The following is a 17,121-nucleotide window of genomic DNA, read 5'->3' as shown; positions in this document are numbered from 1 at the left end:
AGAGAGGTTGGCAAGTCTGCAGTCGGATTTGGAATACATTAGAGAGAGATAAGGAAAGACGGTCATTAGGAAAGAAAATGCTCTGGACAAACAAGGAAAAACACTTTTGAGCTTTATTCGTTACAAAGGACAGATAGATAAGGCACATCGTCCAGCTCAGATTATGTTTCACCTTGTAAGGAGAGCTATTCGTAAGACGTTCGGCACACCCCTTTTGATTCTGTGCCAGAGACTGCTGCTGTGTGTGAATGAGAGAGGGAGATTTCAATCAGTCTGAGCTTGTGGTGCTTTGTATTTACAGAATTTGGCTAAAGACCAATTGTGCTTACAGACAAATGTGCAATTTCTTTATCAAATGTGGAATTAATGACCAAATAATCAACACACAAAGCTAATTACCAGTAAACGACATAATTAGAAATTAATTATTTTACACTCAAACACTCAGCTAATCTGCTTCATCAGAGCTGTGGTTTGATCAGATTTGATTGACAGTGGCCTGGCAACATAAGCAAACATGACCAGACAACTGCGATCAAATTGCCTGATTCTGAGATAGGTTTTCCAACAAAATTAGAAACTGATGAATGCCTCGTAAAACATCACACACAGACATATCTGAATTGAAATAACCAAAATAAAGTTTCTTATGGAGGACCTCCCTTATAGTAAAAGGCAGATTGACAACAATATATTTATACTCTTTCTTTTATAGTTCTAAAACTCAGTGAATAAATAATCAGGTAATTTTGGCAACATGAATTACAAAAGAAGACAATTAAAGGTGGGGTCGGTAAATTTGAGAAACCGGCTCGAGATCGCTAGAATTTGAAAATACACAACCGGAGAAAATCGGCCACTTCCTCACAGAGCCCCTCCTCCAACACACACGAACGCGCACATGACCAATGAGGGCACGAGATAAGTTTGTGGAAGGCTGACAGGCAGGTAGGCCAGGTTGTACTTTTTACAGTATTACGGCTTCCACAGATGACATTTTTTTATGGATTTTTTGTCAAAGCACTTAAGATATTCATTGCTATCGGGATGTTAAGAGCATTCCATGGAATATAACAAAAAGTGTATCTCGAGCCGGTTTCTGAAACTTACCTACCCCACCTTTAAGTGAGGTAGGGTTCATTTGAAAGTGGAACTTTTATGTGCAAATAGGTGTTAAGATAAATCATGTAAACACACACAACTTTACATTTGAAGTAACTAGATGACCAAGCTCTGCTGCAGAGTTGAATCATTCTGGGATGTGCCTGCTAGCAGCAAACACTTAACAAGCTGTATTTCTTCTGTGTCTACTTCTGTTCTTCATTGTCACGGTTTGGTGTTTTTTGAGTGCTATTAGTTGTCTCTCATGACATAAAAGTGCAGTTTTAGCAGATATTCTGTGGCAAGTTATTTGCTAGCTTTGTAGGGTTGTCTTTAATACACTGAAGGCACGTGTCACATTCAGACCAGCACAAGTATAAACAACAACATAAGTGATGACTGAATCCATTTAGCTTCTGTTGTTGTAAGGGTATCTGCATGCTGGCTCACTGTCAAACTGTTGTGACTGTGCTTTCCAAAGCCAAGACTTCTTCTGCAAAATGGATTTACAGTTATTAAATAAATCACGATGGACTGTTATGAAAGCAGTGAAAAAAAGACCCACTTTAATACACTTTAGGTTGGCGAAGCTTTGATTTTCTTAATCTTCCCAGCTAGTAAGACTGGTGGGTGTTAATGTCAACTTAGCTTAATTTCCCTGCAAGCTAATTATACAAGGAGAGCCGGATCATTGTGTGTTATCCTATTAAGGATGCTTAATGTGCTTGTCTTTTTGTTGTACTGTGTATGTTGGACGACCGTTACACCATCCCAATGTGTTTATGCAGCTGAAGTGGACCCGGAGCAGAACGTGACATCAGCATTACACCGCGAGGGAGGAAGAGGAGAGAGGAGCAGGCGCAGGTTGGGCAGGGGCTCGTCGATGTGCCAGTCAGCCCACTCAGCAGTCAGTCCTCGCCAGCCAGGGGGCCCAATGGGAGTTTTTAAACACACACACACATGCTCGCACACACACATCCACCTCCTCACTTTTCTCCAATCCCTCAACCAGCACCAGACTCCCCAGGCCAGTCCCTCTGTTGTCGAGGCAACGCATCACATTCAGCCCAGTGAGCATCCAACTTGTTTGTTTCACTTCTGATTCACAATGGAAGGGGATGGGATGGAAAGAAAGAGACACAGAGAGAGAGAGGTGTGAGAGATTAAGGGTGTGACAGAAAATGGAGGAGAGGATGGTGGCATGAAATATGAAACGCTCCACCAGGATAGGCCAAAAGTTCTGAGTATGCAGAACGCCATGTCCGCCCCTTTGAAATGGGATCTGTTAAAAAAATGAGCACAACGGTCAAATTGGTCTAATTGGCTGCTTCACAAATGAGTGTGACAGCTGCTGATCATTTTTCCAGAGGGGGGGTTTTGTGATAAAGACTCTTTTCTATCTCCATTTCATTTGGGTATCAAAAAACCAGAAGGATGCGTAGACTGGAAGAGAGAGTTGTATATCAGACTCATTTGTATGGAAACAGTGTAATATTTGTAAGTAGAAGCAAAACGGATATCATCATAGGGTGTTATCACACAGCTGCCAAAGGTAAAAGTGCATGTCTAGACTTTAAATATAGATGGCATTTACTTAGCTTTCAAAGGAACTCCCACATCAGGCAATAAGTCTTTCATCTATTAGTGTTTATGTCAGTTCAAACTATTCACATCATAAGCAGGTGGAGCTGTGGAATGCAGTGTGATGAAGCTTGTATTTCACAGCTAGTTGGTAAATCAAATGCGTTGTGTCTGCAAGGTCAAACCAATCAGCCGTTAAGTGCATTGGAAGTAGAGATTTTCAATCATTGGGTAAACACAGAAACACAATTGCCTCCAACCAATCTATGAGCACTAGCACAAACAATGCACACACGTGGGTAAACAAACCACATCAGACACTGTATCCAGCGCTTTGAATCCCAGCCATGCAGCATGGGGACCCACTAATGAGGCCCCTCTAAGCGTAAGGGCCCCTTTGTCCCTCTCTGTTTGCTCCCGATAACACTGCTGGAGTCGTTTCTCAGCCACCCTTCACATTTATCAAAATCCCTGTGACAATATCATTGTTTTAGACCTGGTCCCTACACTAGTGCTTTCATGGCAGCAATGTCTCATCACCAGAGTCCTGCTTCCAAATAAGCAATTGCACCATAAAATGCACCTTTCTGTCCACCATTCATTAGGATGTTGGATGTACTGCCAACTAACTATTTAAATGTGGCTGGGGATAAACAAAACAAAAAAAGGTTTAAAATATCAATTGTTTCTTGTCAAAAAATGCAATGAAAAACCTTATTTCCCCCCCTCTTTTGAAACTTGAACACATTACATTCACATTTCGCTGATGAATTACCATCACTGTCAGGGGTAGAGCGGTCTCTGTTGAAACACATCACTCCAGGCTGTCGGGAAATGCAGCAGTTCATCACTTCAGCTTTGTCTTCTTGGCCCATTTGAAGGCTCTGGCCCTTTATGAAACACCCTCATAATTGTCCTCTCATCATTTCTGAGTGGATCTGACAGGGTGTCAACAATTACGCGCTCCCTGTCCCATCTGGTATCATTCCCCTCATTGAGTGTACATCCAAGCTCTTTTCTAAACAAAGCAGGGGTTGGTGCGTGTGCAAGAATGCTTGATTTGCATCCGCCCTGCAGGGAACCTCTTTACCCTTTAAAGTGTTGTGCAAATTCAGAATGAGTGAATAAACATGAGTGTGCCGCAGGGAGCTGAAAGGGAACACCTGTCACTGTCTGCAGCTTCCTGGCTGATTCCCTGAAGGTCACCTTGTGTCTGCAGGACCTGGGCGAGGGGACTGTCAGCTGATAACTCAACGCTGGACTACTCCCACTGAGGGCAGGGAGGGGACACTTATCATGACTGACCCCTCTGCTGTCAGCCGGAGGTTCAGTTCTCAGCTTTTCAAGCTCGTATCTCCCCCCCTGTCCTCTGTTTCTCCCCCCTGTCCTCTGTTTCTCCTCCCTGTCCTCTGTTTCTCCCCCCTGTCCTCTGTTTCTCCCCTCTGTCCTCTGTTTCTCCCCCCTGTCCTCGTTTTCTCCTCCCTGTCCTCTGTTTCTCCCCCCTGTCCTCTGTTTCTCCCCTCTGTCCTCTGTTTCTCCCCTCTGTCCTCTGTTTCTCCCCCCTGTCCTCTGTTTCTCCCCTGTGTCCTCTGTTTCTCCCCTCTGTCCTCTGTTTCTCCTCCCTGTCCTCTGTTTCTCCCCCCTGTCCTCTGTTTCTCCCCCCCCTGTCCTCTGTTTCTCCTCCCTGTCCTCTGTTTCTCCCCCTCTGTCCTCTGTTTCTCCCCCCTGTCCTCTGTTTCTCCCCTCTGTTTCTCCTTCTCCCCTCTGTCCTCTGTTTCTCCCCCCTGTCCTCTGTTTCTCCCCTCTGTCCTCTGTTTCTCCCCTCTGTCCTCTGTTTCTCCCCTCTGTTTCTCCTTCTCCCCTCTGTCCTCTGTTTCTCCCCCCTGTCCTCTGTTTCTCCCCTCTGTCCTCTGTTTCTCCCCCCTATCCTCTGTTTCTTCCCCCTGTCCTCTGTTTCTCCCCCTCTGTCCTCTGTTTCTTCCCCCTGTCCTCTGTTTCTTCCCCCTGTCCTCTGTTTCTCCCCCTCTGTCCTCTGTTTCTCCCCCCTGTTCTCTGTTTCTCCCCCCTGTCCTCTGTTTCTCCACCTCTGTCCTCTGTTTCTCCCTCCCTCCCTCTGCATCTCACAGGAACTGTTCATCTATTTGTTTTCACTTAGCAGGGATTGAGTCTTTTTAGCACATCTTTTTATCCTCCCATGCCTTTCTCTCTCATTTCATCTCTGTCCTCTTTTCTGTTTCCCACGTTTTCAAATGACTTTTGCCTCTTTCGGTCTTTTGTGTTTTGTTCTCTACCATTTGTTCTTCCTCCATGACTCTCCCTGCCTGTCTCCGCATGATAACTCTCCATCCGTCTGTTTATAAGTTTGGCTCTAAGATTGAAAGGCTTTCCTTTCTCCGTCTGTCTCTGTATCCGTCTGTCTATCTTTAGACACCCACTCCCCCCACCCTGCTCACCATGAGCCCTTGAGCTGGAACAGCAGAGCTCCTGGGAGCTGACATGGAGACGGTGGTCAGCCAATCCAACACTGGAGATGAGGAAACGTTTTTTTCCCTGATCCAGTTTCTTCCCATCAATGGAGGCCATTTTGCTGTGAGCATAAAATATAAAAGAGGTTGGATTTCTATTTACTCTTCATAAAATGCTTCAGCTCGGAGAATTAGGTTCAACTCTATTTTCACCGCACAGATAAATCCCCTTAAAAAAAGCAGCGTGATTTTTAATCCGTTCCTCATAACTCATAGAATAGAATCGATGTTGTCCCAGGTGTCAATGGCATATGGAATTTCATTAAGATCAAATCCCCTAAACTACAAGCCATCAGCCCAGTGAGGCTTAGCATATGTTGATGTTTGCATTATCAAAGTCACACTTCAGCAGCTTAAAAGTGATTCCAGAGGCATCACGAAACGTCTGACTGCTCGGTGGGTTTTACAGGAAATCTGTGATCGAAATCCCTCCAGCAACTCAATGAACCTCTCAAAGGCATCTCCCAGTGCAAGGAAGGACTCGCACACACGTGCCGACACGCACATACAACCACAAACTGACATGCAGACGCAGTAAGTGCACGAGGGGGATTCATTTGTGCAATATTTAAGAGGACATTTGAAGAAACCATATCCCTATCACACCGATGAAGGTGGATCATGTAAGGTTGCAAGTCATCATTTGGTAACTCCAGTTTAACAAACATGCACTGCAGTTTGTGTTGGAATATGTATGACCTTTCTCTTGGCATATCAATGCACATGAAGCCTTGTGATGATTTTGCGGTCTTTAAAGTAATCTCTCACTGCTTTGAAAGTTCACATCAAAGTATGCCGAGTGCTTTAAAGCTGACAAACCTCATATGCCCTCCGAATGAACTCTTACATTTTTTACAGTTCTCTTTAAGTTACTATCCGTCAAATTATGTTTGCTCTGCTTCAGGTAAACAGACACAATGGAAAACAGCTTGAACACAAAGAGAACAAATAACAGAAACAGTGAGGAGAGGGAACATCCTGTATCTGAACTACTGAAACAGCCTTAGTATCCTCCATGGTCAGACTACCAAACTTTATTCAGACCTTTTTTTGCTGAACAGTTGGGCAAAGTTTTTTTCTGTTGACTGATGTGTCACTCACCTTGTCTGAAATTCAGTGAGAAGTGGCAGCTGTCTCTCTAGAGTTGACTGTTGCTTGGTTTTAATAAATCATAGGCTCTCTCCCTCGCGTCTCTAGCTTCTTCCCGTATCTTATCCTGATGGCTTTCCCTCCACGCACTCTCTATCTCTGTTCTCTTTCTCTCCCTTTACTTTTCCCTTGGTCTGTCTTCATCTCTGCCATGGCTGCCAATCTCTTTGTCCCTCTTCTACCATTTCCAACTCCCCCGCTTTAATACTCAGCTTCCTCTTCCCTATCTTTCCGGTCTCTCTTTAGAAGCTCTCATCATTGCTAAGTTGCTCGAAAAGAGCCACTTCTTCTGTCATCTCCTCCAGGAGTGCTGGTACATTTAGCTTGTTCTAAAAACTCAGAGCCTTTTTTTATGAAGTCACACTGTAAAATATTACCATGATTTCACAATATTTAGCTGTAATATTTTACAATAAATTACTGTTTTACCACTTTACAGTCTTTACCTGTAATGTTCACAATATAATACTGTAATTTTGAATTTCACAGTGAAATCAATGCAGGCACAGTTCATTACTGTGAATGTACAGGATCAATGATTACCAGGAACATGTTACTGTATTATTTCACAGTAAAATGCTGTATTCAGACCATCCTCTGTGATAACACAACAAATTAAGTGATTTTCTTGCTTTTATCTTGCTTGGCTTTAAATAAAAAAAAAACTTTAAATGTATTTCTTTGGTGCAAGTTTTACTTTACCGCTGCATGTGCCTTAAAATAAACTATGCAACATATAAATCTATGTAAAATTGAAATTGTTGTCTTGGCTTATTGTTTTCAGGTGCTTGGGCATTAACCCTGAGACGGGCTCGAAAGCCAAACAGAGGCATGGCAATTTAAACCCCCATGTCAGCACATTCTTCAGAAAATTGTTGACTTCGAGTGGATGTCTGTGTAGACATGTGCTCCCCTCCTTGTTTTATTTTCTGTCTCCCTACTGCCCAGGTGCACCTGGTCTGCCCCTGGCTCCGCCTCTGCCCAGGTGCACCTGGTCTGCCCCTGGCTCCGCCTCTGCCCAGGTGCACCTGAGAGGCTTCTCAATACTCAAATTTCCCCTCCTCGACTCCTCGGTCCTCCGGTAGTGACCCGGAAATGAATTTCAGCGCGCCATTTTGAAGGACGTCTCATTTCTCTAAATGCACACCGAGGATCGAGCGTCGAGGAGGCTCTCTGGAGGAGCTATAACCGAGGATACACTGATGGTTCCTCCACGGCTCCTCCGCGGATGCATTTCCGGGAACGGTGGAGGCGTGACACACGGCCGGACTTATCTCAGCCAATGACAGCTCTGCATGCATCCCCTGGATATTATTTTAGAAACTGCTCTCATCGCAACGCGATGTTTACAGTGAGAACAGCTGTGAGGTCCTGCAGAAAGCAGAGCAGTGTGTAAAATAAATATCACTCAGTATAACAGACCTACTCTCTTTATTTGCTTTAGTTTAGTAGATATATACAAACAAAGAGTCGATATTTTTCTAAGAACATTTAGTGCTTCACATACTAAAATACACAACGGCTGTAGCCTGATTATGCTTTAGGAGCTTAGGTGTGTATGGTACAGTGTGTGTGTGTGTGTGTGTGTGTGTGTGTGTGTGTGTGTGTGTGTGTGTGTGTGTGTGTGTGTGTGTGTGTGTGTGTGTGTGTGTGTGTGTGTGTGTGTGTGTGTGTGTGTGTGTGTGTGTGTGTGTGTGTGTGTGTGTGTGTGTGTGTGTGTGTGTGTGGTACAGTGTGTAGGTATGTCCTGTACAGTGTGTAGGTGTGTGTGTGGTACAGTGTGTGCGCAGATGCGGCGGACAGACAGGTCTCAGTTGGTTTGGTGTCCTCTGCTTACTTTTAATACTTGCAAATACAACTTTTGGCCCGTAATTTCAATTCCCCATTTCAGCGACCAGAGAGAGAGGGGGGGGGGGGGGGGATATATCCAGTCTCTGATTGTGTTACGTTATTATGAGAGTGCTCTCATACTTTAAATTGCATATATTTATATAAATATATTTGTGTGTGTGTGTCCGCATCTGTAGCCTGTTATTGTCTCATTATACCGCACTCTCAATGAATTCAAGGTAAATATGTGGGGGAACAATGTTCAGCTGATCTAACAGAGATTATAAAATATGACAAAACACTCGACAGCTGATGCAGCTGTTGCCACGTAATAATGAACGGACGTCGCTTTAATATGACCGCTCAGAGGAGAGGAGTTCTCATTTCTTTAAACGTCTGCTGCTTCCCCTCCTCTTTCCCCGGTTCCCCTCCTCGGTCCTCCGCTCGCATCTCCTGTGGGCGGGACTAAGTCTCGAGGAGGGGAGTCGAGGAGGGGAGTCGAGGAGGGGAAATTTGAGTATTGAGAAGCCTCTCTGGTCTGCCCCTGTCTCCGCCTCTGCCGAGATGTTCCAAATTCCACTCAGCCGTGTATATATAAAGAGAAGCTGGAGGAGAAGGATGTCTCGCCTATCCTAACGCCGGGAGACACTCCCCTTACCTCTTTGCCATTTTGAGCTGTAGGCCATATTTTTGCAGATGTGTTTATGTTTAGCCTGGAGGACCTGGTAGTCCAGTTTTCGCGGCTTTATTTTGTTTCCCATAGGGTTTATATTTGATTTCTGGTTAGGGGAAGGAGCTCTGGGTCCTACGGCCCAGGGTGTGGCTGGCTCGGGTTCCCTCCTTCTGTTTGTTCCTTTTGGCCAGTCCTCCTCCTGACCTCTTTAGGTTTCCCGTTTCGCTTGTGTGAGCGGCTGATTATCAATAAATGCTCGTTACCAAGTACCGGTTATTGCGTGTATTCTTTCATGTTGCGGGTCTCAGCACGAGCAACAACCGCAGAATAGAGGTTGGGGCCGTAACATGTCCAAGACACTGTGAAATGTACTTTGCACTTCAATGGAGTAATACAAAGTTAAAATGGGCATTTTCTTTGTTTTTCTTTGTTGATTGAGCTGATTGAATTGTGTAGTTAGTTTTATGTAGTAAAATTCCAGTGAACTAGTCAGATTTACAATATAATATTGTATTATTTAAATTTTTTATATTTACAGTAAATTACTGGCTAATGTGTTGCATTACTTCTACAGTAATGGTGTGAAAATAGAGGTAATTACTGTAATTGATGTACAGCAAGGTACCATAATACCACAGCTCTGTACTGCTATATCACAGTAATTCCATGGGCATGGCAACTGTAAAGTCACAGTATTTAGTTGTCCTTTTATTCTAATTTACTGTAAAATATCTACAGCAATTTACTGTAAAATATCTACAGTAAATTACTGTGAAATCCATGCAACTAGTAGCCAGTAATTTACTGTAATTTTACAGCCAAACATTTTACAGTGCAGGTACTGAGGGTTTCTCACTTTTTTAGGCGATGGCAGAGGAAAGGTAAATGAAAATGACTTTGCTCATGCACTCTCTGACATTTCTTCAATAGGTTTTCTCTCCTCTTTTTGCCCATATGCTTCCAGTCTCTCCACCTTTGGCTATCTCACCCCTAACGTATTATATGTGAGTGTGAATAGATATATTGTGACTTGAATAGACTGAGGATTTGATAAGGCTGCCATATGCTGCTCATAAATGATGGATATTGGAAATCCTTCATCACAGAGATCAGGCCTGACTTTATGAGTCCTTGGCGTCCTCTCTTTGTCTATGACTACAATTACAGTAAAATGCTGTCAACAATTCAATGTGCTATTCCTCTGTCTACCTGCACTCCAGCATGAATGACTGCACTTAAATGATATTATAAACCCAGATGTGACCCGTAAGTATAACTTTTTTCCTTTTTAGCTATGCCTTTCTAATTTTAAGTTTCTCTTTTTTAGAGCACAACACCAACACTATATTTCATATATGTCATTATCAAACAAATGTCAGTCTAACCTGGTGGGGTGCCCGGGGGTGCCTGCCATGTCATGCGCTCGCTCATCCAAATATAACACATTGTGATGAGACACCTGTTACACGAAGACTTCCTCCCACTCCCGACCCTGTCTTCAGTCTCTCTCTTCAACCCCCCCAGCTGTGAGCTGAAAATGCCTTCATTTAATATTGTGGCATTACCATACCAACTAGGCCATGAGGGTGGAGTTAGCGCTGCAGTAGCAAAGGGGATAACTCTCTCTCTCGATATGTAACTGCCGATTGCAGACACAAAGTGCACTGGTGTGGAGAACTATGCGGCACAGAAAATTCTTGTTAAGACCCAGCAATCTGTTAGATCTCAGACAGATCTGTCCTCTATGTGCAGGGTGCACATGTTTCGTTTAGATATTTAGAGCAGCGAAAGGAATATGAAAATATAACAACAGGAAAAACTCACTGTCTAATAGTCTATTTAAAGAATTACAGTGAACGATACCTCCGCGACCCGACCACAGATAAGCGGGAGAAGATGGATGGACAGTGAACAATTTGGAAGGATGTATTGGCGGAAATGCAATATTATATTAATGAATATGTTTTAGTAGCGTTTAATCAACTGAAAAAAATAATGATTGTGTTTTTGTTAGTTTTGGAGCCCACCGTGTTTAACTGTCGTAGTCCAGTGGAGAATATATGAAGTCATTGCTTCTTGCCAAGAAATAGTCCAGCACATCTATTGAAAACAAGTGTTTGTTTTTACACACTGTTTTATTTTACTTTTTATTTTCCATGTTCATTAGTTAGCTTGGTAGGAAGACTTTGAGTGAGTAAGGCTAGCTATTTGCCTGCATTCTTTATGCTAAGCTAACCAGCTTCAGACTTGAGCTTCATTATCAGCTTACAGACATGAGGGTGTTATCAATCTTGTGATTTAAGGAAAGAAAACACAAGTATTTGAAATAATGTCAAATCATTACTTTAAGTCTTAAACCAAAAAAGCACCCTAATATATTTTGCAGGCAAAATATAAATTGTACATGCAGACCAAGAGGAAACTCTAATCTAAAAGAAAGTTACCCTGAAGAGATTTTGCAATCTCTCTGAGGACATAAAAAGATGAACACTCATCATAACATAACTTTAAGTCTACCTTAAAGATTGAAAACAGCAAGAACCCGCGCCCGCTGGAGCGTTCTAGTAAATATGTCATCTCCCCTGCTTCACTGTCCTCCTCTTTCCTGTTTTTATTGAAATGAGATTAAAAAGTCAAAGGCTATCTCTCTTTCACGCTCCGACCTCTTTCTCGATGCTGTCCGTTTGTAACCCGGGGCGAAGAAGAGGAAACATATAAAAGGGATCAGACAGCCCTGGTGCCTCTGTAGCACCTGCCTGCCTCACCCAGAGGTACATCACTGCTGATCTTGTCACGAGCCATTGCATCACGATGAAGTTTTCTCCCTGGGAAAGTCAGGAGTCTTGCTTCATTTGCTGCGAGTCAAGGCTCATTAAAAAGCTATATTGCTTGCCTTGTGTTTATGGTTTGGAAAGAATAATAATCCTCGACGGTGCTAATTTTCCTTGAATGCCACACTGCGAATGTCACAGCGAAGTTATTCTCTTTGGTCTGCATCTATATCTAAGATAAGACATGACCTGAGGCAAGTATTGAATTTCAACTAGAAGAACTGAGCAAACCTAATTATAGTCCAAAACAAAGCATCCTTGAATCCCACTGATGGCATGACAAATGAGAACACAAGAGTAACATTTTGCTTTGAAGTGCTTTATTTTCTAACTGTAAGACAAAATATGTTGATTTGGAAAATTACACTTTCCAGTGATATGGGAACAAGCGCTGTAGAGTGAGGAGCAGGGTCTGCAGTCGGGATCTATCTGTTGTGGGAGCTCAGTCCATCAGCGGTGTGAAGAGAAGCAGAGAGGCGAGACCACTGGCTGCAACACAAGACACGAGCGGGGAGGACAAGCGGGACCCATGTCCTGTGTTGCAGCCCCTGGCCCAGCCGACAGGTCACCTTCAGCTCAGGACGGCGACAGCTGATCCACTGTGAAGAGGAAGGAAACAGAGAAGGGAGAGGAAGGAAATGAGGGGGAGAGGGAGATAGTCAATTACAATAGATGATTGTGTGAGAGACAGAGGGAGGCGACGTGAGAATATGAGAGGGAAAAAGTGACAGAATTTGAGGGAACAGAGAATGAGACTGGAGCGGAGGGGGAAATGAACGAGAAGGATACTAATTGAGAGCGCCAAAGGGCTGATGCACCTCCAAAAACACCACATTCATCACCTGGCCAATGAGAGTTGCCTTTCTCACTGAAGAGGGGGTTGGCCTTCCAAGCTTCATCTCTTAAGCACCTTGTTCTACAACCAGAGAAAAAGGCTTACGCCCAAATTGCCTGACTCGAAGGTTAATGACTTTTAGTGCCACTGATTCACTGAAAAAGATGCCTCTAAAAATGTCCATATGTTAAAGCCCTGTGGCAGATTGGGTGTGTGTCATTGGGATTAAATGTAATCATTATCGTGGTTGTGCATTGTATATTGAAAATAAATCAGATCTGCTGCGTGATTTTGGCGTAAAAATCTGAAATGTGTGCAAGCAAAATGATGTTTATGCTATCTATAGGTCTCATAGCGAAGCAGTTTGTCATCAAAGAGGGAGAAGGCATGCAATCAATTTCCAAACCAGCCCCAAGTTATTCTCTCTCCCTTTCTTCTCGTATCTCTTGCGGAGTCTGCCGTGTAACTGGCATTGAAAGGTCATAGCCGAGTGAACTCAAAGCTGGTTGTACCACAAACAAAGAAAGGTCTGAAAATGCCATGGTTTCACTGGCATGATATCTGCAGATGGAACATCAACAGGCAAAATAACAAAGCATAATCAAACACCCTTTTTTCTGTGACATTCAAACCAAATGTTTCACAGTGGTATATTCTCCGCTAGGATTTGATCCAATCCCCCAATCCCTTTAGAGATTCTTACATCAGCCTCACTTTAAATCAGACTTTTGTGATGCAGTATGGCAATTGCATGAAAATCTTTCTCTCGCCTAGTTCCTTGTATGAAAATGAGTTCAACCTAGATTTGAAACTGCAGGGATATGAACTCAGAGGACAGATGAAAGGAGCTGCAAGGACGAAAGCAAGCAAAACATTAAATAGAGGAGAACCACGGGCAAAATTCAATTCTCTTAACCCTTTCTGCTATTCTTAACACAAACCTTAGAAAAAGAGAATATTCGGAGATTGAGTCCGAGTGAAGTCAGGTAACAATGTCTGATAGAACTGCACAGATATGTTATCAGAGAGGAGAGATAAAGGCTGCCTAACACTTGGGAATGATGCTTTTGAAGTTTGCTCTCAGGAAAAGCTGATCTCCTACATCAAGTGCATGAGGCAGTACGAGGCATTGGCTTTTTTTTAATAATGGAAGTCGCAGTGTACCTCTCCCTCCATATAGGACATTAGACAAAAAACATAGACTAATAATGGATGGCATACTACTGGAAACTGCTCAAGGCCACTTGGCTGTGGTGACAATGAGGCCACCCAGATTGTACATTCAATCGTTTACGTTAATTGCCTTTCATTACCGTGGCAACAATGAGTTTCTGACAGGACTGAAATGACTTTGCCAGACGAATATTGCAGCAGACACAGTTTGCAATTAACTGGACTTGTAATTGAAGTACTGCCACTGAGTATTAGGGCCTAATAATTCACTATAATCTGGACAATGATCACAGAGACTGTAAGGGATATGTGCCGTGTCCCTTACAGTCGAATCATTAAAAATGTTCCTTCGCTTTTCAGAAACTCACACAATGGACGACTCAACAATGGTACGTTGTGCCAGCAGCTACAATGGTGTGGCTTCTCTAATCAGTTTGTGATATGGAGGAAGATTTCAGTTTGCTGGAACAGAAGTAGAAAAAAGGGTTTAGGGAAAGACCTACAAGGAAATTGTATGAGGAAACATATTTGACTATCCATAATTGAAAAGTGATGACTATAAAAGTTTGCATAAATGAATTTGCATGAAGATCCTTTTACATGAAATGTGTCTGTAAATGTGAGGTTGCTTGGCCTTTCAGATAGGCTCTGCTTTAATCAGTTTGCTGTCTGGGATTAAAGAGGGAAAAGAAAATAGTTTTCTGGCAGCCACTGGGTGTGAGGCTCTGTGCTCGTTCATTCTCTCTGGAAGCAAGGCCGCAGGGAGCTAATAAACAAACAGCCACCATAACTTTAACACCATAGTTTTAGACATAACTCTTCGTTTTAAAGCCTGACATCCAACCGTCAAATTTTAACGAGGACTTTAAATGACAACCATTGTATAAATCACATCAACGGGCCAAACATTCAGCTTAACCTGAGGTTTGCTATCTGTCGAACACAGAGGTTCTCCCATCATACCTTTACAAAACTAATGTGCAAAGAGGCTTACTAACGTCTTACCATGACATCGTATACTCTGTAAAGCTTTTGAATGCTTTTCAGGTCTTTGAACACCAACCCTCTATCATTTTATTATGAAAAAGGAAGACGGCTTTACTATTCCTCGCTATTCCTCTCTTTGTTATTCTCCACGGATACACAACCTTTTACAAAGACCTAGCTGGTCCCTCCACTGGGTCCCTTCCCTTGTGAAAGAGCCACTGTTCTCTGGGGTTCTGGATGCTTGGATCGCCCTGGTCCAAAAAAACACTGTTTGTAGAACCAACATCTTTGTTCTCTTTAACATGATTATGCATGGTGTAGAAAAGCCGTCTGTCCTCACAGCTCTGCTTTCCGGGCCATCACATAGGAATGTACACACTGCCTTTTTGAGAGACACACATCCTTTCATTGCTTTACAATCAACTTTGATACTGAGATATTTAAGGAATTATTCTCTGAAGTACAGAAAAGGAGAATAAGCTATACAACAAGGTTGAACCAGATCACCTCCTTTTGAGTTTTCACATGCTCTTCTATCAGGAAGTACAGTAACCGCAGAAAGGTTCCGCTGAAAATAGCACAAGAGAATAATGAAGTCTCTGGGCCTGTACATGCGTAGTTTCCAGTAACAGTTGAGTGACTCAGCCGTGGAGTTGTAATCACTTGTCAAATGCTGAATATTAAATCCTATTTATCTTACAGAACTACTGATTGGGAATTAAGCCGAATGTGAAGTCATCGAGTTAATGTTAGTGATGTGTGTTCACTCCCAATGAAGCGAGACAACTTCCGACCAGCACGCAGATACAAGTCCTATGAGTAAGCGATGCTGTGACCTTGGATTTCTCTCTCTCTCTGTGTTCCTGCATCAGACCATTCATTCCCACTTCATCAATGGCTGGGATGAATGCATCACAAGCAGGGGGGTTTAAAAAGTGCTTATGCTCTAAATGATGCATTAATATGACAATTGCTTCCATAGCTAAGAAGCATGTCTGCAATACAAACCCACACGTAGAGGAGCATTAAACTCTGCACTGATTTTAATTGCACAATCTGCGCTAAGAATTTGAAAGAATGCTTCAATTGCACACACACACACACAATTACAGGGCACTGTGCCTTTTCTCCCAAGCTTTCTCAGCCCTATTGGAGTTTATGTTGCGTTTCAGAAGTGATAGCTGGCTCCATCGGCTTTTCCCTGCAGGTGCTGACAGGACACTTTGGGAGGTGTCTGCCTCCATAGGTGAAAGCCGAGTCCTGTTGGCACCAGACCTGTCTCACCACAGCACAATGGAGACGCGTTTGGTTCCAAAGGTCTCAATAAGTGGTGCATAAATACATTTAGGGATGCAATATTGGGTTCCCCTGGTAAAACTGATTCCAAAAATTCCGCCCATGGACTCAAGTGCAAAACAAAACCATTAAATATCTAATGTGTGGTATCTCGGGCAGCCTTCAAATATTTACTAACACTATAATAGCGCCTGATAATGATTGAACTCAGGGTTAGGAAAATTGGGTTCATTTATAACAGTGCAGAATAGCTTAGAAGTATTCTTTGATCATGCATTTTCATAATATTATCACACAACATTCATTTATTCCAATTTACTGTGAGTGAATAATAGTCAGCCTACCTTTCCATCACCTCTTTTTCATGTCAGCAGCACGCAGCAGAGATGGGAATGTGGTCGCACTTTGCGCACAATATAAACCTCGGTTTCTCTGTCTGCCTGACGGTCTGTCTGTCTGTCAGTCAGTCAGTCAGTACCTCCCTCCCTGTTAATCGCAAATCAATTTAGTCCTGAAGTGAGGGAAAATCCGTTTATCCGCGAACTACACATGCAAGGAGCTGCACCGCTTGACTGTTTCAATCGAGAAAGCGCCTGCCTGACAGCGCCTGATAAAGTGGAGATTTACTCGCGGACAAAGTGAGAAGCAATCCCTTCAGTTTACTCCATCAGTGATTGTGCGCTCTCTGGCCCGATGATTTAATATATCTCCAGTTTCTGGTGGCACGCCCCCCCCCCCCCCGCCCCCCCCCCACCGAAATCTTTCTCCCCATAAACTGACACACGCGCGCAAAAAAACAAGCATTATAACATACAAAGAACAACATTTTAAGTATGCTCCACAGCAGCAACATGTGATATATAACATATTGTTGTAGCCTTATTACACAATTATGGATGCAAATCATACATATAAATAATCATACAATCATAATAAAAGAGAAATATACTGTAGGCTACTGCACAGATTACCTGGATATTGCACTTAAGTATGAAGTTCCAAAATATGAGGATGGAAATTCAGTTTTAACAATGGAAATGATTGCGTCAGAGCAGAGGCTATTTCTGTTTTAACTCAGGTTCACATGGGACATTGATAGCTCATAAGGGATTATGGTACCACATCATTGCCTCCCTAAAA

Source organism: Pseudochaenichthys georgianus, chromosome 11 (assembly GCF_902827115.2).
Source record: "Pseudochaenichthys georgianus chromosome 11, fPseGeo1.2, whole genome shotgun sequence".
In the NCBI taxonomy this organism is placed as follows: domain Eukaryota; kingdom Metazoa; phylum Chordata; class Actinopteri; order Perciformes; family Channichthyidae; genus Pseudochaenichthys; species Pseudochaenichthys georgianus.
Note: the sequence above shows the minus strand (reverse complement) of the source record.